The sequence below is a fragment of the Crocodylus porosus genome, unplaced genomic scaffold (assembly GCF_001723895.1).
Source record: "Crocodylus porosus isolate Cpor-Errol unplaced genomic scaffold, CroPor_comp1, whole genome shotgun sequence".
Lineage (NCBI taxonomy): Eukaryota > Metazoa > Chordata > Crocodylia > Crocodylidae > Crocodylus > Crocodylus porosus.
Window position 1 is genome coordinate 108,836,405 of NW_017728886.1, and position 25,179 is coordinate 108,861,583.

General features: G+C 43.5%; 1 protein-coding gene across 10 annotated transcripts in view; it reads right to left on the reverse strand.

Moving 5' to 3' along the window:
- Window positions 1-25,179, reverse strand: part of LOC109313731 (poly(rC)-binding protein 3-like) — an 894,664-nt gene that overhangs the window by 153,627 nt on the left and 715,858 nt on the right. For 8 of the 10 annotated variants that reach the window (XM_019540495.1, XM_019540503.1, XM_019540512.1 and 5 more), the window contains one exon: window positions 12,385-12,500. The exons of the other annotated variants lie outside the window; for them this stretch is intronic. The gene's annotated coding sequence lies outside the window, so the exon portion shown is untranslated. The remainder of the gene's footprint in view (window positions 1-12,384; window positions 12,501-25,179) is intronic. 10 annotated transcript variants of the gene reach the window in all.

The following is a 25,179-nucleotide window of genomic DNA, read 5'->3' on the forward strand; positions in this document are numbered from 1 at the left end:
GTCTGGACCAGCAGACTTGAACACGTCCAGCCTCTCCAGAAGTACCCTAACTAACTCCTCGCTAACCCCTGGCCCAGGCGTGTCTCTCCCGGGGCCCGAGGGGGGCCCAGCAGGGAGGTGGCTTGTAATCCTCTCCCACATATAGTCTTACCAGCCTAGGACAGAAAGCAACTGATCTGGATTGTGAGTGGGATAAAAGATGAGGCCTACTTAGTACAAAGTCAATTTGATCCTCTCAACATTATAACTTATTTGTTGTGGTTTCCTTAATACTGGGCACATCTACACGCTCATTAATGCATCGTAGTTACCATGCATTAAGTTTAATACTTGTATAATCAAGTATTAAATTAATCTGCAGTAACTGGCATTACTGAGCAGTAGTGCTGGCACATGCCTTTTCAGTGACACTACTGTACAGCAGCCTAATAATACTGTGCAGTAGCATATTAGTGCTGTTTGTGTTGTGACAAGCTACTCTGCAGTATTATTAGGTTACTGTGAGTTAATATCTCATGTAGACATGCCCATTGCGTATTCAAGCTTCGACTTTATTGTATCCCTCAGTTTTTATACCGCTGCTTCATTTTTATCTATTTGCAATAATAATAATAAATGGAAAAGCTCAGTCATGAGGGAGCAAGTGCCACTACTTGGTTAATGTGAATTTCTAGTTACCTTAAACACAGATATATGACACTCAAGAACTGTGGTTACAGAAACACACTAGAGGATACTACTTGTCTTTGTGCTAATGAACAAGCAGCCTAGAAATGGGTGAGTTTTAATTAAAAAAGATGATTTATTTCCTTATAAAAGGATTTTATGTCTTTAACTGAAGTGAGAAATGCAGAATTCATTCTCAACTGTCTTGAAAACTTCGTTTTCTGATAAATCTAGGAGTCCCTGGCCAGAAGTTTTGTTCCTAATGTGCAAATAATATTAAGCCATAGCAATGAACCCAGCAACTTTATACATGAATTCTGATCATGGCCAGCACTCACTACTTTGCTAATAATATGCTAGTTGCATGTGTGTCATGGAGTCAATTTTTTAGTGGGGCTGTGGGGCCATTTTTTAGAATAGTTGTTCATTTCTGGATAGCAATAGAGAGAAGAGACATCTCAGAGAACGGGTTATTAGTCACCTTGGGAGGGCAAGCCCCAGGGATCTCACTAAGTAGCTGCTGTCATTGCCAGCATGAATATAATATTTTCTTGCAGGATGTTGGTAAATGCTATGACCATGAGAATCAAAAGAGATTCTACATTTTTTGTACACAAAAAAGCTGGAATATTATGCAATAGCAGGGAGGAAAAAAAAAGTCCCCAGAAATGCATGCTGTAAATGTCTGGCACGGTGTCAAGCAATAACCTAACTAGACAGGTACAAATGAAAGAAACATGGAAAGGGCCCAGACCTATTTAGAATGAATGACTCATGACTCTCTTCAAAGCAGCAAATCAACAAAAACAACATTTAGACTTTGTTCAATCGATATGGCAGTTTCTAAATTGGAAAAGAAAATAATGATTTGTTCTCCAAAAGTGAGCAATTGCATTAATTTTTTTAATGAAATATATAGTTATATGTTACTTAAAAGTGCATTTAAGTACTCCGATAGACAAATACTTTATATAGTACCTATTTATTACTGAGTTGAAGTAGGCACTCTTCAGATTGCCATATTAAACGTATGACAATTCTATATTGTGTGTGTATATATACACACACACATATACACATGTATATATATTTAATGTGTGTGTATACACATACACATATACATGAAATGTTTTGCTATAGTGCTCATTTTAAATACAAACCTGATTCCACTTAGTGCTCAGCGAGTTTTGTTATAACACTGAGTGGGTGGGTGCAGGGGTGGTGGGGAGAAGTGGCAGTGGTAGGCAGGAAACAGGAAAATGGCAACTGTAGGCAGGGAGGCAAGTGGCAGCGAGTGGGCAGGTGGGCATGGGTGGGGGACCCACACCAGTGCCCTGGGGTGAGGGCAGCAGGAGCACGGGGCCTGGGCTGGCAGGTGCTCTATAGCGCCAGGCCGGGGTGCACCAGCAGGAAGAGGAGGGAGCCATGACCGCAGCTCCCACTCGCTGCCCAGCATGGAGGGGACCAACAGCACTGCCTCCATGGCCTAGGCCCAGGCAGGAAGCAATGGCACCCTGGTAATGAATTATATTTATTTACTTTAATTCCTATGGGGAAATGGGTGTTGCTTAACACGGTTCCACTTAACGCTCCTTTTTCCAGAACTAATTAAGAGCACCAAGCGGGGGTTGCCAGTATATATAATATGACACTTCTATATTGTGTGTGTGTGTGTGTGTGTGTGTGTGTGTGTATAAGAATATATTAACTATGTATTCTTGAAAAACATTACACTTTTCTAAAATATATTACCAGTATATGCTATTAAGCTTTCACTTGTATTTCTATATTTAAAGTATTTTCAGTTGAATAGATATGTTAAAGAGGCAAACTGTTTTAATATTATTTTATATTAAGGATTTTTTTTTTATGATTATAGATTATGAAAACTTTTACACACATACACACAGCACATTGACTGGCAACCATTATGCCAAATGCTGCTTTCAAGTGTGGGTGTGTCTACATGTGCAATTAATTTGAAGCAATAAACTCTGGAGCAGTTTGAGCTACAGTAAACTGTTACCAGGCACACCATCTACACGTATGCCTGGGACAGCAGCATTTGAACTAGGGTAGAGCAGTTTATGGCAGGGTCACTGCTACTCTGCTCTGTCCCAGGCTCCTGGTCGCAGCAGTGGGTGGCAGAGGGGCTCTGGCAGTGAGAAGCAGCGGTGGTGAGAAGTGGTGGGTGGGTGGGTGAGTGCAGGGCCCGTGTCAGTGCCCAGGGTGGCAGGAGCATGAGGCCTGGGCTGGCACAGCCGATGGGGTGGGATGGGGAGAATTGGTGAGTGGGTGGGCGGGCAGGCAGGTGTGAGCTCATGGCCTGAGCTGGTGCCTGGAGCCAGGGGCAGCAGGAGCGTAGGGCCTGGGCTGGCATGTGGGGCCAGAGTGGCCGTTGGGTGGGAAGGTGGGGAGAAGCAGTGGTGGTGAGAACTGGTGGTGGGTGGGGGTGGGTGTGAGCATGGGGCGTGGTGGGGAGAAGCTAGGCATGCCTGCTGGTATGTGGGGCCAAAACAGCCAGCGGATTGGGGGGGGGGGAGACGGTGGCAACAAGAAGCGGCAATAACTAATTATCTCTAATTCCTGTAGGGAAATGGGTTTCGCTTAGCGCGGTTCTGCTTAATGCTCAGTTTTCCTGGAACCAATTAAGAGCGCTAAGCGGGGGTTACCTGTAATGGAGTTATTATTTTACAGGGTACAATAGAGAAGAATCAGGATAATTTCATTGGTAATAATAAGTATTTGAGATTGAGCAGGCATTCCTTTGCTATATGCATTTTAAAAATTAGGACCAAAGTTTTGAAACATGTATTGCAGTGTCTTGAGGTTAAAAACTTCTTAAGCCAAATGTCCATCAGAAATCAATTTTTATGCATCCAAACGACAAACCCCTGATAAAAGGAATTAAGGACTCAGTCTGCTCCCACTGAAATCACCAGATTTTTGCCATTAACTTAAATGGAAGTCACATCAGACCCTTCTAGAAGATAAATTGAAGGGCTATGAGCACACCCTTATTTAAAAAACCCATAAGCAGAAGATTAATTTGGTATGAGATAGCCGTTCAGTGTTACAGAGTCAATTAGTGAAATGAAAAGTTAGTGTAAATCCATCACAGCCAATTACGACATATTAAAGATAATATTGTCTCTTCAGTGTTCTTACAAATCTAAAGTAATTTGCCTTTAGGCAGTTAATGTTCTGCTATTGTATGTGAGCTTTAGGCTGTTTCTCAGTCACTCCTCACATATATACATTTAAAGGAAGCTGCTTAATTCATTTAAATGCAAGTTGCAAAGCAAAAAGATTACAACTTTATTATTTTTATAGGATTCTTCCCTACTTCAATAGTATGTGGTAAATGTGGAAATGTAAACAATGTCCCTCTGTTTATTCTCTCATTCTCCCTCTACGGGGAGAATTGTGTACAGTGAAATGTCTTGTTTGCTTGGGCCACTGATAGATGTTAAATTAAAGGTGTGATGGGTTCTGATCCATGATCCCAACAACTGTGCCTCCTGCCATGTTACACGTGTATGGCAAGATGTGTGATTTTGGGATCAGGACCAGACCTCAATTGTACCCTACTTGCCAATACAGAGGGAGCCCAGGATTAAGAACCTGGGCTCCTTCTGCACTGGCAAAGGTGCCCAGTGATTAGCTGATATCACCTGGCTCTGGGGACTCACTGGGTGGACTGAAGCCCCGTGAGCCAAGTGTTGAACAGCTCATTGGTGGCAACATAGGGACCATGCCAGAGCTCGAATAGATCTTATCTGTTTGAAGATCTTATCTTCCCTTTGGGGGCTGCTGCTGATCAGTTGATTGATGGTTGGCAGGGACTTTACCAAGGCCCATTTGAGCCCCAGTGTGGTCTGCCCTGCCACACATTTATTTTAAGACGTGATGGAAACCAGACATTTATTTTTTTGTATAATAATTTTTGTGGCTGGTTTTGCTTTTTGTTGCATCATTAATTACCTGAATTTGTGGTTGGGTTACACTTTAAAATGTGATTAACTGGTTTATTGCATCTTAAGTTTAACGTTTGCCAGGGGCTTTGGGGGCTTGTTGCTTGCTTTCTTATTTTTAAATGTACATGTGGATTGCTATTTAGCAAAAGTAAAGAATGGGATTTTTTTTGAACCTTTGAACTATTGTGTGTCCTTGAAGAAGTGAACTGGAAATCCTGTATGCCCATAAGGTTAGAGTTACTTGGGCTTGTGGGGTCTCAGCACTGGTTCTGAAGGTTCATTGCTGTGAAGGACTAGCAGATACAAATCTGTGTCCAAGGAGGGTGCCAAAAAGGCTAACAAGAAAGATGGTACAGTAGAGAAACTAAAGAGCACACATGCCTAGTGCTGGGGGACCCAAGGCTGCTGAGTTGGGTGTATTTCTACCCTAGAGCCTCTCAGGCTATGTGATTTTTGAGACTAAGCATTCAAATCCGATTTCTTTCATCTGCTTTTAAGGAAATTCTATTGCAGGTACACATGGCTGACCTGACTGTCCTAGGCTACAGCTATCCCCTTCTCTGAGCACTCCCACTTGAAAGGGATATATCAAGCTTTAATGGCAGCTCTATCTTCCTGGTTTGCAAGGCACATGACAGAGGCCTGACACATGTCTGATTCCACATACATCAAAGCATTCACTGATATAATAATTTAATAACTTCAACCAGAATTCATAAATTGAAATGTGTACCTTTAACTTTATAATCACACTGAACAGCAAAGAGAAAGTATACATGCTTAAGTCAGCCTAAATATTCCTGCTGAACACAATTATAATGCATCTGCAAACAGGGAACTGGGATACGGTAATTCTGAATGAGGTATCAAGAGCTTTGGAAATTTGTTGTTGCCAAAGGATAAAACTCTTCCTTCACTCTCCGTTAGCTTCAAGAACTGTATTCAAATAGTTGAACTGATGGTAAAGATTAAATGATGGTGATAGACTAGCACAATTTATTTTGCCTAACTAAATATACATAGGACTAGAATTGAAAGATAAAAACAAGAGGGTGCTTCTTCACTGGGGAATTTGGAGTAAATTATCCTGTTGGAAGTAGCAAAGATGGAAGTGGTCATGTAAACAGGACTGGTATTTCTACCCTTTGCTGTGTAACCCTATGATATTGGCTGCTGGCATTGTGATCACCAATGGAGCTTTGCTGGTGCTGAATTATGCATTTTAATTTGCCTAAAATATGTCTATAGTAGGAAATATTCACCACTGACAAGGAACATTTTCCTAGGATGGACCCAAGCTTTAGGGCCAAGCCCTCCAATAAACAGTACAGTAAGTAGAATGGAGAGGTTGTCTGTTGCATTCTTTTCTCCATGAATGTTGCCAATGTAGGTAGAGTAGAAGGGAACATGGAGTTATAAAGTGGACGCACCTGTTGGTCCTCCATGCCTCCTAATATTCTCATGAATATGAGAGATAATTTCTACTCTTTTAGTTCTTGTCTAGACTAGGAAAATGCACTGTGTTAAAATGTATTAACTAACAAACTTTCACAAAAACACTGCTAAAATACCACAAAGTCCTTAATGTGGCTAAGGCTCAAAGTACCCCAAGTTCATCCATACTGAAACATGGCAGTCCTCGCCTTGATTAAAAGCAAAGCTGTATTTAGCACTATATTAGGGCCTTGTTACATGTTCCACTATGAGTTGCTCAAATGTAGATCGATGTTAATGGTAGCTTGAGTTTGAAGCAGTCACACCTTGAGGCTAAAAACCTTCTCTGACTGTCCCCAACTTGCACAGCTGTGACTTGCCACTAGAGGTCTGTCAAGCAGGGGATGGATTAGGAACTACAGCTGTGATTTGCCACTAAAGAGCTGGTGAACCAGTACAGATTTCAATGCCTACTATAGGTGGGGGTATGTGACAGGTGGGTTGGGGATGCAGGAACATGAAGCTGGGAGGCAGAAAGTTAATGGGATGGAGGTAATGAAATAGGAGTTGGAAGGGAAATGGGGGTAGGGGATGGGTGGTAAAATGAAGGAAGTCAACCAATGAAGGATAAAATAAAAGGAAGCAAAAATAAATACATAAATAAATAGAGAGAAAGAAAATTAAAGGTCTCATGTTTTAATAATTTGGGATTGGGGTATAGAGGGTGCTGGCAATGCTTTCTGGGGTGACTGGAAGGTAGGAGTGATGAGGTGCTCTTGAGGGAGCTACCGCCTTGAGAAAGAAGCCCTAGCTCATGGGGACCCAATCTGGCCACCTACCTTGTATCTTCCCCACCCCCTTAGATTCCACTCCCAGATCTGTCCTTGACCTGCAGCCTGGCTAGCTGGTATGCATTTTGCAGGCTGGTTGCATGGAGTTGCAGCTATGCAGGTGGGAAGGTCACACACCCAGGGGTGGGAGGGGGAGTTGTTTTGATGCCGGAACTGCCCCTTGAGCAGTAGAGTTCACGGGGTGGAAAGTCTGTCCACACAGAACAGGAGGGTAGATGAGGGAACACTGTACCCTGAGATGCTGGATGACTGCAACTTGGGTGGCTTATCTGTGGGGAATGGCCGCACATTAATGGAACATGAGCTGGGTAGCATGGGTCAGAGATGAACCTCCCTTGGAGTGGTGTAATTGTAAGCTGTCTGGACAATTCAGAGGTTAAGAGCTCATGGAGCAACCTAAAATTAATGTCTAACGAGGCCCTTAGTTAGCAAACAGTCCCTGCCTACAATCCTGACAGGATGCATTTTTCCAGTGTGGACACAAGGTAGCTTACATGATGGGGAGGACTGGCAGTAACAAAAGAAAGGCCTTTTTTCTTATATACCTAAAACACCCACACATCTGCGTTCTAGAGGGCAGGATACGACCCTTTGTGCATTCACTAGGCACAGTTTCAGCTATTTAAATGAGAGAATCTAAAGGTAAAAACAAAAAGGATCCTAACATTTTGTTCTATGCACTGCACCTCAAAGAACCTCAAAGGTCTTGATCTTGAAATGTCACTGGGCAGACATGTCCAAATAAATATGCTTCAGGAAGAATGGTAACCTTTAATAAAGAGATATAAGGACATCTTAAACTTACATGCTGTCTTTAGTACAAATAAAATGTATTCAAATAGAAACAAATCCAATACTGCAGCTGGTGTTTAATGATACTTCATTTACATCACAAAAGACTGAATTGAGTGTTTATGGAACTAGTAGAAGATTGAGAGGAAGAAGATTGCTTTACTTTCACATGCTGCCACTAAAAAGCCTTTGTTTCTGTACATGGTTCCTGATGACTTATCTTTTCAGTAACAAGATCTAAGAAACAATCTGAGATGGGTACCTAATTTATTAAACACAACCCAACTTAGGCTCACTACTTCAGATGTAGCAAAATTTACTTCAGGGTGACAGTCCTCAATGGGCAGAAGACGAGGAAGAGACCTTAAATCCAGTTTAAGTTTTATTTTGAAATTTTAAGAGGGACTTGATGAGGGATAGATTTCATGTTGCCCATCTGCCTGACTGTTGGACATCAGTGGTCAGCAAAGCACAACAGGAGAGTCAATATAATCTTGTCATCAGTGGTGTCAAACGCTGCCAATACATTTACTCAAAGCAACACGGATGACTTTTCAGCATCTGCTGCTAAATCTGGATATCCACGCCAGGTCACAGCATGGCCCTGTCAGATTCCAATGAATCTGCAAATTCTGCTAAATACCTTGTCATAAGGACATGAGAAAGGCAAGGATCCACCACAGATGCACTATTCATACTATCTTTGTGCTGTATTCAAACACAAAAGCTCAACTGGTTGGAGACATTTGAAATGTGTCACTTGGTGGGGAATATCTAGATGTCTCTAGGTGCACGTGCTCCGGGAGTGGGATAGGGGTGCTTTAATTAGAATGGCTCTGAGACCCACTCTAATTAAAGTGCCCAAAGTGTCACATGTGTCAGTGTCCCCACACTGAAAAATGGCAGTGGGGGTGCCTTAACTAAGGCTCATTGAATGAGCTTTAAGTGCCTGTAGCAGGGCACTAAGGTGCCTGCTACTTGTAGAGCCGGGATAACTACCCAGGTGCTGGTTGCTAGGGTAACCAGAGGGAGCTAGTGACCCACACCTGCCAGCAGTCAGCTGACCGGAAGCGGCAGGGCCTGGCTCACATTTAAACCCCAGGGCTGAAGCCACGTGGGAGTTCCCAGCAGCCAAGGGGGAAGGAGCTCTCCCAGAGCAAGCGGAGGGGAGAGGCCAGACTCCAGGTAGAGCTCCAAGACTGGGGCAAGGATGGAGCCCCCCTGGTGTGGCAGGAATAATGCTACAGCCAGATGGCTAGGATTTATGTTATAGCCCAGGGACTTGTGTTTTGTTTGCTGTTTAAACCAGTGGCTTGGGTGGGGCTATAAAGGGGATGGAGGAGGCCTCATAGGGGGTCCATGGCAGCGTAGGGACCTGGGTACCAGAGAGGGCACAGCATTGGGGGTGTGCTGACCCCGAGCCCCAGAGAGAGGGGGGCAGCGAGAAGCCCCAGAGAGAGGGGGCAGCGACTGACGAGCGCCTGTGGACAGCTTGAGCGCCAGTGAGGTGCAGAGTAAGACTGAAGAATGTCAGTTACATCAGCAAGGCTTGGGACATGTTAAAGGGGTGGCTGGAGCCATGCATAGCCCATAAGGCTGGGGTGAATTGAAACACCCATTACAGAAATGGAGCCAGTGTACAACAGGATAATCGTGTCCAAGAGGACAGAGAGGCAGCCTCCCTATTATACATTAACGTCAAAGATGTGGCGGAAGAGACTTGAGGGTGCTTTTAGGCTAACTTGGCACAGTAAAGGGGGTGTTAGGGGAGAGCACAGCAACCCCTAGGATGGCCTCCTGTTACAGTGCCCCGGCAGCCATTTTTCTGTTCACAGAAGCTGATACACATAACGCTGGAATCTGCTGGAGCACAGTAATTATCATGCTCCAGAAGACTTGATTAATCGAGTCTGCTCTGATGCACTGTAATTTCAGTGCACCAGAACAGCTTTGCTGAACATGTATAGGCATGCTAAGATTACATTTTCTTGTCGTGCTCCTGAATCTACCACAAAACTGTAGTAACAAAGCACTTTGCTTCACCAAGTCTTAAATACTAAAATAGACAATAATTTATAGAGTTAAAACCAGCTTGGGACTTGTCAGTTTAATTTAAATTTTTGTAACAAGACTGAGATCCATTTCTCTTGTGACAACGAGCCCTCCAAAGGTTTTTTCCTTAGTCAGCTCAAGGTTCTAAATAACAGGAGCTTCCCAAACAGACTGTTAATCACCCTGCTTTCAGAAGCTCAGGCCACCAAGTTTTTACTAGAGCTAAGTACAGACATTCAAAAAGCCTGAGGCAGAATTGATCTAAGTTGCATGGTTTTCTGTATAGTATATATTAGTAGCGAACAGAACATGCATTTAGCTTCTGGTTGGGGGAGGAAGGCAACACTTAGGCCGGGTTCCACCATTTTTAAACCAGTCTGTGTGCTAAACGTATGTTTTGTTACAGGTATACACTGGTTTTGTGAGGTGAAGTTTTGTCTTTTACAAGTATAGGCTGGGTTCCCATTGCCTCTACTGGTAAAAGTGTAATGATTGTACCTAGCATAGTAGACCAGTGGGGGCATTACCTGTGTACTCCAGCACTGGAATGATTAAGGAAGCTATGCAACAAATGGAATACAGTCTGCCAGACTTTTTTTCACCATTGTATTCTCATACAACTTGGGTCTATGTCCAGATGAGTGCCTGTGTGCTTTGTGGCACCTCAAAGGCACTCATCAGAACAGAATGCCACTTACACATCTATGTCCAGTTAGATGCCCAATAGGTGGAATAGAATATAGTCTGAAGTTGCAGGAGAAAATGTGGGATAATAAAATGTGAAGGGTGCTGGGCTGGAAGTCGAGAGGCTTGGTTTCATTCCCAGCTCAGCCACTGACCCACTGGGTGCCCCCACTGGCAAGTCACTTCATTGTTCTGTCAGTTTCCCTACTTGGGCTAGGGGCAGATATCCAAAAACCACGAGACTGAATTGATTTACTCTTTGCAGGTTAGTCTAAGCTGCACAGCTTAAGCTGATTAATAACTGGACAGACATTCTCTGTTAAATCAGGAAATGCAGGCACATGCCTGCAGTGGCTCAAGCCAGAAGCTGGGGGGTGCTAGGGCATGCTTGCCAACACTGCCAAGGCTCTCACCCCTCCCTGCTGGAGTGGAGGGGGCATGGCCAGGCACCAGCCTGGGGCTAGGAGGACACACAGGATGCCAGCCACCAGCCTGGGGGGGGTGGGGGGTGCTGCTGCCAGACTAAGGAGTGGGGATGGGAAAAAGTCCATTCTCTGAAGAAAGCATGTATTGAACACAGCAATTTGCAAAGCATACAACAGGAAACTACCAAAAATCTTCACCTAGGTTAAGATATAGCCCAGTAAAACACAAAACACAGCATATACAACTTAGTCTAACTGAAAATGTAAAGCAGCAAGACAAGAGAGAGCCTTGCATAAGCCCTACTAATCCTGAGGACAGAGTGTCTCCTTATAGCCAGGCATTCAGAAAGACTTTGTTTTACAGGTTATGCTTTATAACATAAATGTAAGTCTCTGCATTCTTTTGTCTGCACCTTCCAGCCAGAAGCTGTCTGCAACTTCCCTTAACTCCATCTCCAGCACATGTGTGATGACTGTCAGGTCTTTGTCAACACTTCCCATCTCTCAGGCTGGTCCTGAAGGTCTTAGCTCTGGGTTCACAGGTGCAGGTCTTGGATCCGCATACAGGGAACTAGCTTGCCTCTCTCCCTTGCTCTGGGACTGCTGTGGAATTAATCCCCTCCCTGGATGCAGGCAAGCTGGACAGAGGGAGGAATTAACTCCATCTCTGCCTGACTGCAGGAAAGTCACGGAGGTGCAGCTGGGGCTGGCAAACCCCAGCTGCAGTCCACAGGGTTTGCCAGCAGGGGTAGAGGGGGAAGGGGATGGAGGAAGAAATTTGCCTCAGGGGCCATGGCAGGCCAGCACCTTGCCACGTCCCACCCCTTCTCCGGCTAGAGAGCAGAGGGAAGGAGCCAGCCCAGCTCTCTATAGCGGAGCCCAGCCCAGAGAGCATGCCGGGGTGTTAGGGGTCTCTGATTTAACTTAAACCATTAAGAGGTCTGGGACAGACCTTGCATAAACTGGTTTGAGCCAAATTAGTTAAATCTTATACTACATTTAGCCAGGTTTATCTCAAACTGGTTTCAGCCATTTTCATACTGGTTTATGTGTACTGAATGTCTGTTCTGTTACAGATTTAAGCCAGTTTCTGATCATTTAAACCAGTTTACGTGTAATGTCTGTCCCTAGCCTTGCTGAATAGAGGTTATATTACCTTCCACTTCTATGTTTTTGATCCTATTTTGTCACCTAGAGATGAAAAGCACCCTGGGACCTATGCATTCAAAGTGTCTGATGCTTAGGTGGATCCTACCACAGGACCGGAGACTCTACTCCTAGATCAGTAAAAGAATTAAAATAATTTGTTTACCCATTTCTGTCCTCCACTGCACATGGGTGTTTCCTCTCATGTGCCATGGAGTAAGAAGAGAAAGCCTCTCACTCAACATCTTTATGTGTGGGACAGAGAAGGACATGATGTTACAGTTCATATATTATGCAAGTACAGTTCTATACAGATCGTTAATATAAACAAACTGGGACAAACCCTCTTTGACTCACACAAATGTAAATCTCCTCTGAAGGTGCAGATAAATGATGTCACTTCGTATTTGCACCAATGTAATTGAGAGCAGACTCAGGATCGCTTGTCTTATTTAACTGGTCCAACACATTATCTGAAAGAATACAACAGAACAATAGTTATAAAAATGTCTGGATGTCATCTAGTGGACAGCAACAAAAATGATGACAAGTTTAGGAAACAGGACTTAAACGGAAAGACTGGAAGAAGTGGGGTTATTAAGCCTGAAGACAAAACGACTGTGAGGGAGACTTGATAACAGCTGTCAAATACCTGAAGGGTGGTTATAAAGGGGATAGTGATAGACAATTCTCTGAGTCCACACGAGAAAGGACAAGGCATAACAATCTTAAATCACATAAAGGGAAATTAAAGTTGAATATTAGGAAGACCATTTTCTTTATACAGGTGGGTAAGCATTGGAATAGATTACCTAGAATGGTGGCACCCAACCTTCCTCTGCTGGCTGGGTGAGTGATGTGGGGTTGGTGCATGGGGTCAGTTTGTAGGTGCAGTATAACATGCTGGAGTGACCCAAAACACCAAGATCCAGCTGCGCACTGGAGTGACCCTGCATGCCCAGATCGAGCCATGTGCCAGAATGACTCTGCATGCTGGCCTGATATAGCACACAGACCACAGTATCCAGTCTGCAGTGCTCCCCATGATCCAAAAATTTGGCAACAGTGGAGCAGCAATTAACATTGCCACTATTCCCCTACCGCCAAATTTCTGGAGCCATGGGGAGCCCCATGGACCATGTGATAGGGCTGCACAGGCCAGATTCTAGCCTGTGGGCTGGAAGCTGAGAAACCCTGACCTAGAGAGGTTGTGGAATCTCCATTATTGGAAGTTTTTAAAAGCAGGTTAGACCAACACTTGTCTGAAGGGATGATCCTGCTTTGAGCAGCTGTTTGGACTCTATGACCTGCTGAAGACCCGTATGATTCTAAAACAGAAAAGAAGAATGTCACATTTTGTGACATACAGCCGTGACTCTGAGTAAAAGGAAAGATACATCATACTTCGTATTTATTGCAGGGGCATGCCATAGTCTATAGGGCCCTGTAATCTGAAATGCCAGCCTGTGAAATCATGTTAACTGCAATATGTTTCAGTGTTTCAAATGAAGGATATTTTGTTCCAAGTTCATAATACCACTCTGCGCATCCAATGAAGAAGTGCCTGTCAGAAGTCCTACTTGTCAGATTTGCATGGGAACAGAGATAAATGGGCTAAGCACTGATCTACTGGTAAAAACATATGGACATTTCACTAAGATCGAAGTTTTCGGGACTAGCAAAATAGAAAGAATACAATAGCATTATATTGTATACAATATCTTTTGTGTTGCACTCTTGGTCACAAAATCCAATTTTGTCCTTGAATTTACCAGAATAGCCCCTTTTAGCTTTAATAGGTGATATATTTGTGTAGCTGAGGAGAGAAGCAAGCTGATTGTGGCTACATTTTTCCCCCAAATATATATCATATAACCTCACTCAGTGCACTTGAAGGCAGAATTTGGCCGCTAAACTGAGATACCTGGGAGTATTCCCCTTCTTCCCTCCCTTCCCCTACCCACTCTTTTCTTTCCCTCTCTGCAAAAGTAGAAATCTTGAATGTGGCTCTGCCTGAGTGATCACCTGGTTTTTTTCAGTGATAAAAAAATCCCAGAAAGTCAAACCAGGAGGCTGTGAGAAAGCAAAGCATTAAATGGGGTTTCACAGGATAACTCATTTTAGAAAATGCAGTGCGACTAAGCATCTACAGAAAACAATATTCAAAAAGTCTGACCTAGATAACATTATTTCTTAGTGACTGGAATTCATTAAAAATGCTGTATTAAAAAATGTACTGAAGCTTGAGTGTCACTTTGTTTTGGATAACACAGCTCTGCTTAACTAACTGAGAATAAAAGAGGGTTTTTACAACAACAACAAAGGCAGCTGAAAAAGAGTTATTTTATTAAGAATAGACTAATAATAAATTGGTATGAAATAGAATGCTTTCACATAGTAGGGAATTGTTTGAGTGAAAGTTTTCTTTGGTTAGCTCACAGCCCAAGTTGTCAGCTGAAGTCGGATTTCAAATCTGAAATCTAAAATTTGGGAAGAAGTCCTAACTTCTCATGGGGAAACTCCCAGATTTCAGAGCTTTAACTGACAACAGTCACAATCTTGCCATGCCACTGAAGTCAGTGCCACTGCAAGGTGGAAGGGCATAATAAGCCTTTTCCATTCCTGCTGCTCCTTGGGCAGTGATTGAGCAAAGATGGCTGTCATGCACAAACAGGATGTCGCTGTATGCAAATGGAAGCACTTAGGACAGCAAGAGAATAAGGTCCCAAGCTGTGTGTAGACAAAATGAGGGGCATGTATGCACAGCACTTTAAAGCAGGCTAAATGCTTTTGCATTGCTTTAATGGTGTCCATGTTTGTATGCCTTGGCAGTGTATTGCACATTAATTCCAGCCACTGTAGGAAATTCGGTAGCATAATGCGCCTTAAATGACTTGGGGCGCAGAAAACTAAAACTCCTTCGAGGAGTTTTAGTTTGCTGCCCTACAACTGCAGAAGAAAGTACCAGGCCCGGTGAAGTTCTGTGGCTCTCCAGGAAGCCTGTGCAGACAGCCTGGCAGCAGCCTAGGAAAGCAGGCTCTGCCCAAGGAAAGTGGTGAGCCTGATCTTCCCCCTCTCTGGAGCCTGCCTGTCTGCCTGAGCTGTGTGGGGGCCCAGTGCCTCCTGGGATTGAGTCACGTGCCTGTGGGGAGGTGCTGCTGGGGGATGGGGGTGGGCACTGCTGCTGTGGAGGGAAGCACCAGCCCCCCACCCAGCCCAGGGACTGCTCTGCCTGCTGTCAGGTGGCCCTCTCCTCTCTGCCAGAGAGGCAAGTAAGTCAGCAGGGTGCGTGCACAACACGGGGTTTAATTGGCCCTAAATTGAAGTGGTGTTTTTTTAAAACTCACTGCTTCAATTAAAGGCCCCTATTTTATCTGCATTTGCCCCCAGTGTATCAAAGGATGTTGGGCCTGGGTTGGAATGCACCTAAGCCAATCCCCCTCAAAAGGGACTTCTCTTATGTTTAAGTACTTAAGGCAAGCACCAAATATTGAAATTATTTAGCCTAAATTTTGGGAGAACTAGGATTTTTTAATCCTAATCAAGGCTAGGGGGTGGAGGGATTTGATAACCCTTCACAGGCCACCAGTTGGACGGTCCTGATGGTGCTTGATTGTTTTCTATGGCCACAGGGGCCAGGAAAAAAGGATAACAGTCTTAAATTACAACAGTCTTAAAATTTAGGTTGGATATTAGGAAGAACTTGCTACTTCTGCACATCATTAAGCATTGGAATGGATTCCCTACAGAGGTGGTAGAATCTCTCTCTGGAAGTTTTTAAGAGCAGGTTAGGTCAGCATTTCCTAAACTTTTAATACCCAGGGTACATTTTTTCTGAATTCAGATAGGTAGCACACTTTACACTTACACCCCAAAATATGTATGTGTATAGCTTATTTCATAGATTTCATAGACGTTAGGGCTGGAAAGGACCTCGTAAGATCTTTGAGTCCAGCCCCCCGCCCCAGGGGCAGGAAATCAGCAGGGGTCATAGGATCCCAGCAAGATAAACAGCCAAATGTCTCTTGAAGGCGTTCAAAGTAGGTACTTGAACACCCCCGGTGGCAGCCTATTCCAGACCTTGGGGGCTCGTACAGTAAAGAGGTTCTTTCTTGCGTCCAGCCTGAAATGGTCATGGAGGAGTCTGTGACCATTCGACCTTGTCATCCCCTGGGGCACTCTGGTGAACAGACATTCCCCCAGATCCTGGTGAGCACCCATTATAAACTTATAGGCAGTCACCAGATCACCCCTGAGCCTGTGCTTTTCCAGGCTGAAGAGTCCCATAGCTCTCAGCCTCTCATCATAAGGTCTGTTTTCCTGACCTCTGATCATGCATGTGGCTCTCCTCTAGACTCTCTCAAGCTTCTCCACGTCCTTTTTGAATTGTGGAGCCCAAAACTGGATGCAGTACTCCAGCTGCGGCCTCACCAAAGCCAAGTAGAATGGCAGAATGATGTCCTGGGGTTTGCTTGAGAAACATCTATGGAGGCAAGCCAGCGTTTTGCTCACTTTATCAGCTGCAGCATCACACTGATGGCTCATGTTCATCTTATGGTCAATCATGACACCTAAGTCCCTTTCATCCATAGTGCTAGCCACTGTAGCACTGCTGACCCTATAAGCATGCGGTGGGTTTTAATTCCCAAGGTGGAGAACCTTGCATTTTTTGGTGTTAAACACCATCAGGTTCTCATCTGTCCATTTCTTGAGCCTGGCAAGGTGAGCCTGGATCAGGTATAGATGCTTTACCCCAAAGTCTGGTGTCATCAGCAAACTTGCCAGTCCACTTCTGATACCAACGTTCACATCATTAATGAAGATGTTGAATAGTATAGGCCCAAGGACAGAGCCTTGAGGGACCCTACTAGTCACAGCACACCGCAACAATTGACTTCCATTAACCACCACCCTCTGGGTCTGACCACAGAGCCAATTCCCGAGCCAGCGCACTGTGGTGAAGCTGAGGCTGCAGTTGGCCAGTTTTGCTAAGAGGTGATCATGGGATACCAGATCGAAGGCTTTTTTGAAGTCAAATTTCTTCTCCCTTGTCCAGGTGATGGAGTCACCAGGAACAATGGTCACAAGCTGAGGGAGGATAGGTTTAGGTTAGATATTAGGAAGAACTACTTCACTATAAGGGTGGCCAGAGCCTGGAATAGGCTTTCCAGAGAGGTGGTGCTCTCACCTGCCCTGGAAATCTTCAAGAGGAGACTGGACAAGCACCTGGCTGGGGTCTTATGACCCCTGCCACCCCCAGTGCTCCTTCCTGCCCATGGGAGGGGGTCGGACTAGATGATCTGTCTAGGTCCCTTCTGACTCACTGATTCTATGAAAAGGAAAAAAGATTGGTCAAGCAAGACCTACCTGCAACAAACCTGTGCTGGCTATCCCTCAGGATTTTGCCATCAGCCAGTCTGTTAAGATTGGTTTCTTTGATAATCTTTTCTAAGACCTTCTCTGGGATAGAGGTCAGGCTGATGGGCTTGTAGTTGGCCAGATCCTCTTTCCTCCCTTTTTCAAAGATAGGCACCACATTAGCCTTCTTTCAATTTTCAGGTACTTCCAATTTTATGCAGTGGTGCTCAACCTTTTGGGCACAGGGCTGGGGCCCAATCCTGCTGTGTGGAGCTTGGAAATTTGGGGGTGAGGGAGGAATGGCAGCATTAATTGTCACCATTCCTCCACTGCCGAATTTCCAGACCTGTGGGGAGTCTCACGGACCCAATGATGTAGCTCCAGAGGTGTTATCTGATACTGATAAAGTGTGTTTTTTTTGAAGCACACTTTCAATGCTCTTGCAGTACAGTAGTGTGGGCAGCATACCCTTTGGGAATCACTGGGTTAAACATTTGTCTGGAATGATTTAGACAGGGATGGTCTTGCGTTGAGAGAAAGCTGGTCTAGATGACTTCCTTGAGGTCCCTTCCAGTCCTATTTTTCTGTCATTGTAAGTGCTTTTATGTAGTGGGGCCATGCTCCACTAGATCAAACTCAAATCTCATGTAGCTTTAAACTCTAAAGTTTGGACAAACCTTTAAAGTTTCACTGGCATAGGTTAGGAATGTAAGGAAAAAGAAAAAGAAGAGAAAAGAAAAGAAAGAAAATCACAGTTTTGACATTGCTATGCCAGCAAGAGGTCTAGTCTAGATGTCATTATATAGGCAAAAGAAAAGTCCTGTTTGCTGTAATAGCTTATCTTCTTCAGGGAATTGGTGGAAAGCAATAATTGACAAAAAGTTTCCAGGTTGTAGCCATATTGGTCTAGTGGGAAAAGCAATCAGGACTTGTGGTAGAGGTGATATCTTCTATTAGGCCAACTAGATTTTTTGCAAAAAAAATCTTTAATTACAAGCTTTGGGGCACAAACACCCTTCATCAGGCATAAGAGAAAAGATTGTAAAAGTTCTCCTCGGTAGAAACTAAAGTTCATATTTCAAAGGACAGTTGAAGGTGTGGTAAAATCTCCTGTTTGGTACAATTCATTTTATACGCAGATTAGGCTCAGAGAAAAGTTGGAATGGTCTGTTTACCTCAAAGTTGTTACGTGGTAAGCAGGATATAGTCCTATTTCCCTCTGGTTATGGTGTTTCATATTTCACAGAGGAGTAAATAGATAGAATGCTCTTTTGGGCATGCATTTCGTATGTGATGAGGTGTCTCTGAGCTCTGTGGTGAGGCTCTGTGTGCCTAAGGATTTTGTGGAAATTGTTTCAACATTATGAGAGAGCCCTCAGTTGGATGCATTAAAAAATAATTCCATTCCAAGCTAGAAAAAGAGACGTGGAACCCCAACAACATCAGCACTTTCCCATTGGCACTACCTTCAACTGTATTTTACTACTCCAGAAAAACAGATAAAAATTCCTTAAGGGACTGCAAAAAATGGTTTCAGTTTATATCACTACTTTGTTCCAGGCTGTTGGTTGTAGTTGTGTTGGTATAAGGACATAGACAGACAATATTCTTTGGGTAGATATGATATCTTTTATTAGACCAACTAAATAGTTGGAAAAATTGTTCTTTGCAAGCTTTTAGGCACAAACACCCTTCTTCAGGCATAGTCTGTTGGTGTGTGCACGCTTTCCTAGGTAGAACAGAAGCCAAAATGCAAAACGCAGGTCTGTGAAAATCCTAATGTGTGGCAGTAAGGTTCAAAGGGAATGGGAGACAATAGGTGTGAAAAGGTAGTTGTGGGGAGAAAGGGGGAGAAGGTGGTCAAATGTAGCTGGTAAAATGCAGACAGGTTACCTGGGATTATCAGATGGCAGGATGGCAGGCAGGTTATAATGCACCATAAATCCAATGTCTATATTTAGTCCACGATTTTTTGTATCCAATAGATTTATGATGTGAAGTTTATAGGCTTGTGTATTACAGGTGTTTTAGTAAATGCACTTTAAGGATTAGACCTGAGAGACTGGAGAGAGAGTGGTTATCTTGTGAGAAGTGTGCACCTCTAGTTAACTGGATATTTTTGTCTTTGATAGATTTTCAGTGTGTGTTCATTCTGGTACACAGTTTTTTCATTTCTCCTACATATTTTCCATCCACGCGTTTAGTGCACTAGATAAGATATATTATATTTCTGGAAGTGCAGGTGTAAGATCCAGGAATGGTAATGGTTGTGTTGTGGGATATAGTCATTGTGAGAGTAGTGGACATGTGTTGGCAGATTTTACATTTTTTTGTCCCTGCATGGTCTGGATTCATCCAGTGTGCTTTGGGCCATAGGAAGTTTGCTTCTGGTGATGAGGTTGGTAACATTTCGTGCTTGTTTAAAGGCTAGGATGGGTGGTTCTGGAAAGATCTCTTTAAGAATTGGGTCTTCTTTTAGTACGGGTTTCAATTGTTTGAGGATTTTCCATATAGATTCCAGGGAAGTCATAACTAATGGTATGCAATTTGTGGGGATTTCTTTTTGTACTGCAGTGATTCTTCATGTGGTACTGGGGTGGCTCTTTCAAAAGTATGATCTGTCTCTCTGGAGGAGTGTCCTTACTGGGTGAAAGCCCCTTTGCAATTTGTGAGGTGACGATCAGGGGTATTTTCCTCAGTGCAAATTCAATGGTACTGGAGGGCTAGGATGTATAGTACAGTTTTCTTGATGTGTTTAGAGCGATTGCTAGATCTGTATAGATAGGCATGTTGGTTTCCTGTATATGGTGGTTTGTATTTTACCATTCTAGTTATTGATCATAGTGTCTAAAAGGAAATGTTGGTGCTGGAGTATTCAAGAGATAGTCTAATTGATTGGTGATGGTTACTGAATTTGTGATGGAAATTAATCAGAGATTGCAGGTTTTCAGTCTAAATGATGAAGATGTAATCGATAGATCTTAGGTATAGCATGGGTTTGATGGTGCAGTTCTTGTGAAATTTTTCTTCCAGGTGGGTCATAAAAGGTTTGCATATTGTAGAGCCATTTTGGTGCCCATAGCTGTGCCCATGGTCTGGAAGAAGTATCGGTTATTGAAACTGAAGTTGTTGCATGTGATGATACAGTGTATAAATTCAGTAATATCTTTAGGTCTATACTTCTGAGTTGTAATCTTGCTGTTGTAGATGTGTAAGGCAGGTTTGGATGCCATCCTGGTGTGGGATGTTGGTATATAAGATGGTAACATCCCTGGTGGCTAGGAGGGTTTTGCCTGAAAGGTGGTCTATGTTTTTAAGTTTTATAGAAAGTCTGTTGTGTCTTGACAAAACTTGGTCTTTGGGTGATGAGAGGTTTTAGGATGAAACTGGATATTTCCTCAGTTTGGGTTCCATGGTTGAAAATTATAATTTGTCTGAGTTTCCTTGTTTGTAGATTTTAGGGAGCATGTAAAAAGTCTTTGGTTTGGGTAATGGGGGAATTGAGTTTTGTAGCTTTTCTTGTAGTTCAGATAGAAATGATCTGATGGTGGTTTTGAGTTTTAGGGTCAAAAGGGGTGTTGGATCTTCCTTTAATTTTTGTAGTAGGCAGCGTCAGAAGAGTTGTCTGATGGCTTCTTTTATGTAGGTTAAAGATAACTATAGCTCCTCCTTTATCTACTGGTTTTATTACTCTTTGGTGGTTGGATCTTAGAGATTCTATGGCCTTTTTCTTGGACAGGGAGAAGTTGTTATGGTGGTGTTTGTTGTTGATGATTTCATTATTTATTCTTTCCCTGAAGCAGTCAATATAGCCATCGAGGTTTGAATTTCGTCCACTGTGAGTGTCCAGTTTGATTTTGGGGGGATTTTTTGGTATTAATCCTTTCTTCAGTGTTGTCGCAGGATGAAGTGTTGCTGGAAGTGGATCCATTTTGGTTGTGGAAATATTTCTTGAGATGGCTGTATCAGAAAAATTCTTTTAGTTCTCCACATTGTAGTATTTTATTAGGGTATTTTTTCTGGACAGAAATTGAGGCCTTTTGAGCGGACAGATTTTTCCACTTTGGTAAGTGTATGCATGAAGAGATTGATAATATTTGAGGGTTGACCGGTTCCTTTAGTTTATCAGGTATGAGTTTGGAATATTGTATGGTATTGGTGTTGTTTCTCTGATGGTTGTTTAATGGCTGGGGAGGCTGTTCTTGTAGTAATTGGCTCCATTTCTTCTTTTTATGTTGAATGGATGTTGTAAAAAAAAATCATTGGTAGGCTTTTTGTGTACACTGTATAACATTTGGGAAGATAATCCATGTTTATTCCAGCATTGTTAGAGGTTTGCATGGTTAGCAGTCTCTTGTGCATTATCCCTTACTGTTAGTTACAGAAGGAAATTAAGCTCCCATCTTTTCAAGTAGCCCCAAATAATTCTAGTCAATGAATTAAGGCTTCATTCTGATTTTTTTTTATTAGCTGCACACACTTTACTTCTTCTTTTATGTCACCTGTTAAAGGGCAGAATCAGATCTTGAAAATATTATCAAAAGGCTAAACGTACTAGCCATAGCTAAGACTTCTTCTCCATCCAATCCTAGATGCATGTCAGGGACAGCAGATAATGAAGACCTGAACAAGTGCTGCACAAGGAGGAAGGCTGACTGAAACTTGCACACAATAAAAGACTGAGGGTGCAGACACAGCGGGATCGCTCTGGAGAAACTTGTAGCCTGCACGGAGTGCTAATACAGAGCCTGGCCACTATGTGGCAGAAAAGCCAGCTTGCACTGAACAAATGGCTATACAGAGATGCAAATGATAAGATTAGCAAAAATAAGAGTGGCTCTCTGGTGCAGGGGTGGTCAGTCTGCACCACCTGTGCCACAAATGGCACAGGCAGACTCGCACATAGCATGTGGCAGACTGAGGAGGGGACAAGCAAAACAGCAGCATATGGGGAAGGAAGCAGAAAGCAGAGCAGCAGATCGGGCACAGAGATGGGACTGGAGTGGCGTTCAGAGGGTGCATGGTTAGTTTGTACCACACCTGCCAAAAAGGTTGGCCCCCATTGCTCTAGTGTAACTAGCACCAGCTTATAGTTACTACTCATTTTTGGAGTGAGAACTTTACCCCAGAGTGAACTGATTAACACAAATATAAGGCTTTGTGGGTGCATGTACATGTTCATTAATGTGCCACAATTATGGCACATTAAAGTTCAGTACTTGGTTATACAAGTACAATCAATGCGCAGGAACTGGCATTACTGCACAATAGCATGGGTGCACAGCTTTTTAATGATGCTAACTGCACATTAGCCTAATACTACTGCACAGAAGCGTATTAGCATGGTTTTTGCCCTGCATGCTACTGTGTAGTAGAATTAGGCTTCTGTGCAGTTAGCATCTTGTGTAGATGTGCCCTGTATTGAGGGTCCCTCTACTTTTACTATGAAGTAAAGTCAGCTTATTCTGTAGTTAACGTCATGTGTCTGTACCCTGAGAGCCAAATTTAATTCTATTTCTTTAGGATGAATCCACTGAGAAACATACTGTACACTGCTAAAACCAATGTCTGAATGTCATGTACATTGATAAAGGTTTGGCATGAGACAAACTGTGATTGGTTTGATGAAGCAACTGAATTTTCATCAATTGAAGTTTATTTTTAGTACACAATAAATAGGCAGCTAACTCTGGAAGATAAAGATCCTGATCACATCCTGAGTACATTCACTTAGGAACTCTAGTCACATGAAGAAAAGGACTCTTAAAGGTTTCTACACTGCTATTGTCTCAATTAAGAAAATGAGTGGTCTTCAGAAAATCTGATTTCCCCCTCAGAATGCAGAGAATTGCCTTTGAGGACATAATGATTTTGAGAGCCAAATGGATGGACATTTTCATGTGTGCATGACATAAAGCAGATTTTCACTCAGATATTTTTTTTTTCAGTTGGATGCACCAAGTATGTAGATTGTTGGTAAAATTACCCCACAGAAACTGAGTAGTAACAACACTGCTGTACCAGTCATACGAACTCTTACCTAGGCATTTTCACCAAAGGGTGGTCAGACAACACAAGTAGAAACTTTCAACTACAATGAATTCAATCACTTGTGCAGTGAATCTAGGCCAGGGGTGGGCAATTATTTCAGGTGGAGGGCCACTTACTGAGTTTAGGCAAGCTTGTCCCCCCAGAAGCACTCCTTTCCGCAAGGGTTTTTGCCATCTCAGAACCAGAAAAATACCAAATTATATTCTAAAAGTCGAACATCTAAAACATTCATTAATTTGATTTCAAAAAATATTTTTGTCCTGATTTACATATGCTTGTGTAGTGTACACAGAGGTGATTGCACAATAGCTTAAAATGAAGTCTTACTCTTGTATATTGTGGGGGTTGGGGGTGCAAAGGGGTAGGTAGAAGTTTGTGGGGGGGGGATGTTGGTGTGTGGGTATGTGGGGTATGGGGGAAGGTATGAATGTGAGGTGAGGGAGCATGTGGGTATGTGTGTGGATATGTGGGGTCTGGGTGGGTCTGGGGTGTGTGAGGCAGAGTGGGTGTGGGGGTCTGCAGGTATGGCAGTGCAAGGGGGGGTAGTGTGGGTGTATGTGTACGGTGGGGTGTATGTGGGACTAACCCTATGAACACACACGCATACACACTCTCTCTCCCTCCCTTTCTGCACCCATATATACACAGTCTCTCCCTCCCCCATTGCACACACACCCACACACACACCCCCTCTTGCTCCTGGCCCTGGGGTACTGGTGCGGCCCTGTGCTCTTGTGGTCTGGTGATGCAGCCGAGGGCCATGTGGTGCTGGAGCAGCCAGTGGGCGTGCAGGAAAGCAGTGAAAGCTGCAGCAGGCAGCGGCTTTTTGGTGGGGGGGCATGGGTAGGAGGGGGCTGCAGGTGGGGTGGGGCCAGGTTGGATTTTCTACTGAGTCCTACCAGCTTCCCCTATGTCCTACTGCCTCTGGCTCTCATCATCTTTGACAGCCAGCCAGAAGCAGATAAATATTAATTTTCTAAATTTTTTAGGGGCCTCACAGGCCAGACAGAATGGCTTCGTGGGCCAAATCTGGCCTGCAGACCATATTTTGCCTGCCCCATTCTATAGAGCACCCAAGTCACTCCTGATTGGCTGTTGGGCACAGAAAAGCATGCCCCCAACCTGGCATTCCTCCAGTAAAATTTAAATGCAGTTTTTCTACAAATACTCAGATGAATACATGTCACTTCCTACTTTCTAACATATAAACATGTCAGACAATATAGAAATGAATGTAAATGTTAGAATAAACTAATTATGAATCAGTTATCTTTATTTTCCACACATTTTCACTGAATTACTGAATATCATATACTATAGACAAAATACTTGGGCATTATCATGGTTAAATTAATGGTAGAGAATATTTTTCAGGTATTTTGGGTCTGATGTTCTTTTTTCCATAATTTTGCGGGACCATGGGTGTTCCTGGCTGGGTGTGCAGGTGCCAGGTTCAGGCTCTCATGGATCTGTGCCAAAGCGTGTGCCCAAGCACTGGGGTTCTCCTGGGCTGTGTGAAGTTTGTGTGTACATTGTGGGGTGCTTCATGACAGGGTTGGAGGGAACAGCCCAGGGACACGGGTACCTAGGTACTGGGGCTCAGGCAGGAACACAAACACAGATGCCTCCCTTTTCCCCCACCCCCAACCTGCCTGTGGCTGACAGCTGGCCAGAGGCAGGAGGTGGGGTTGGGAAGACAGTGCTGTCTCAGTTTTGCATGCGGCAAGTGTTTGCATTTCTCCC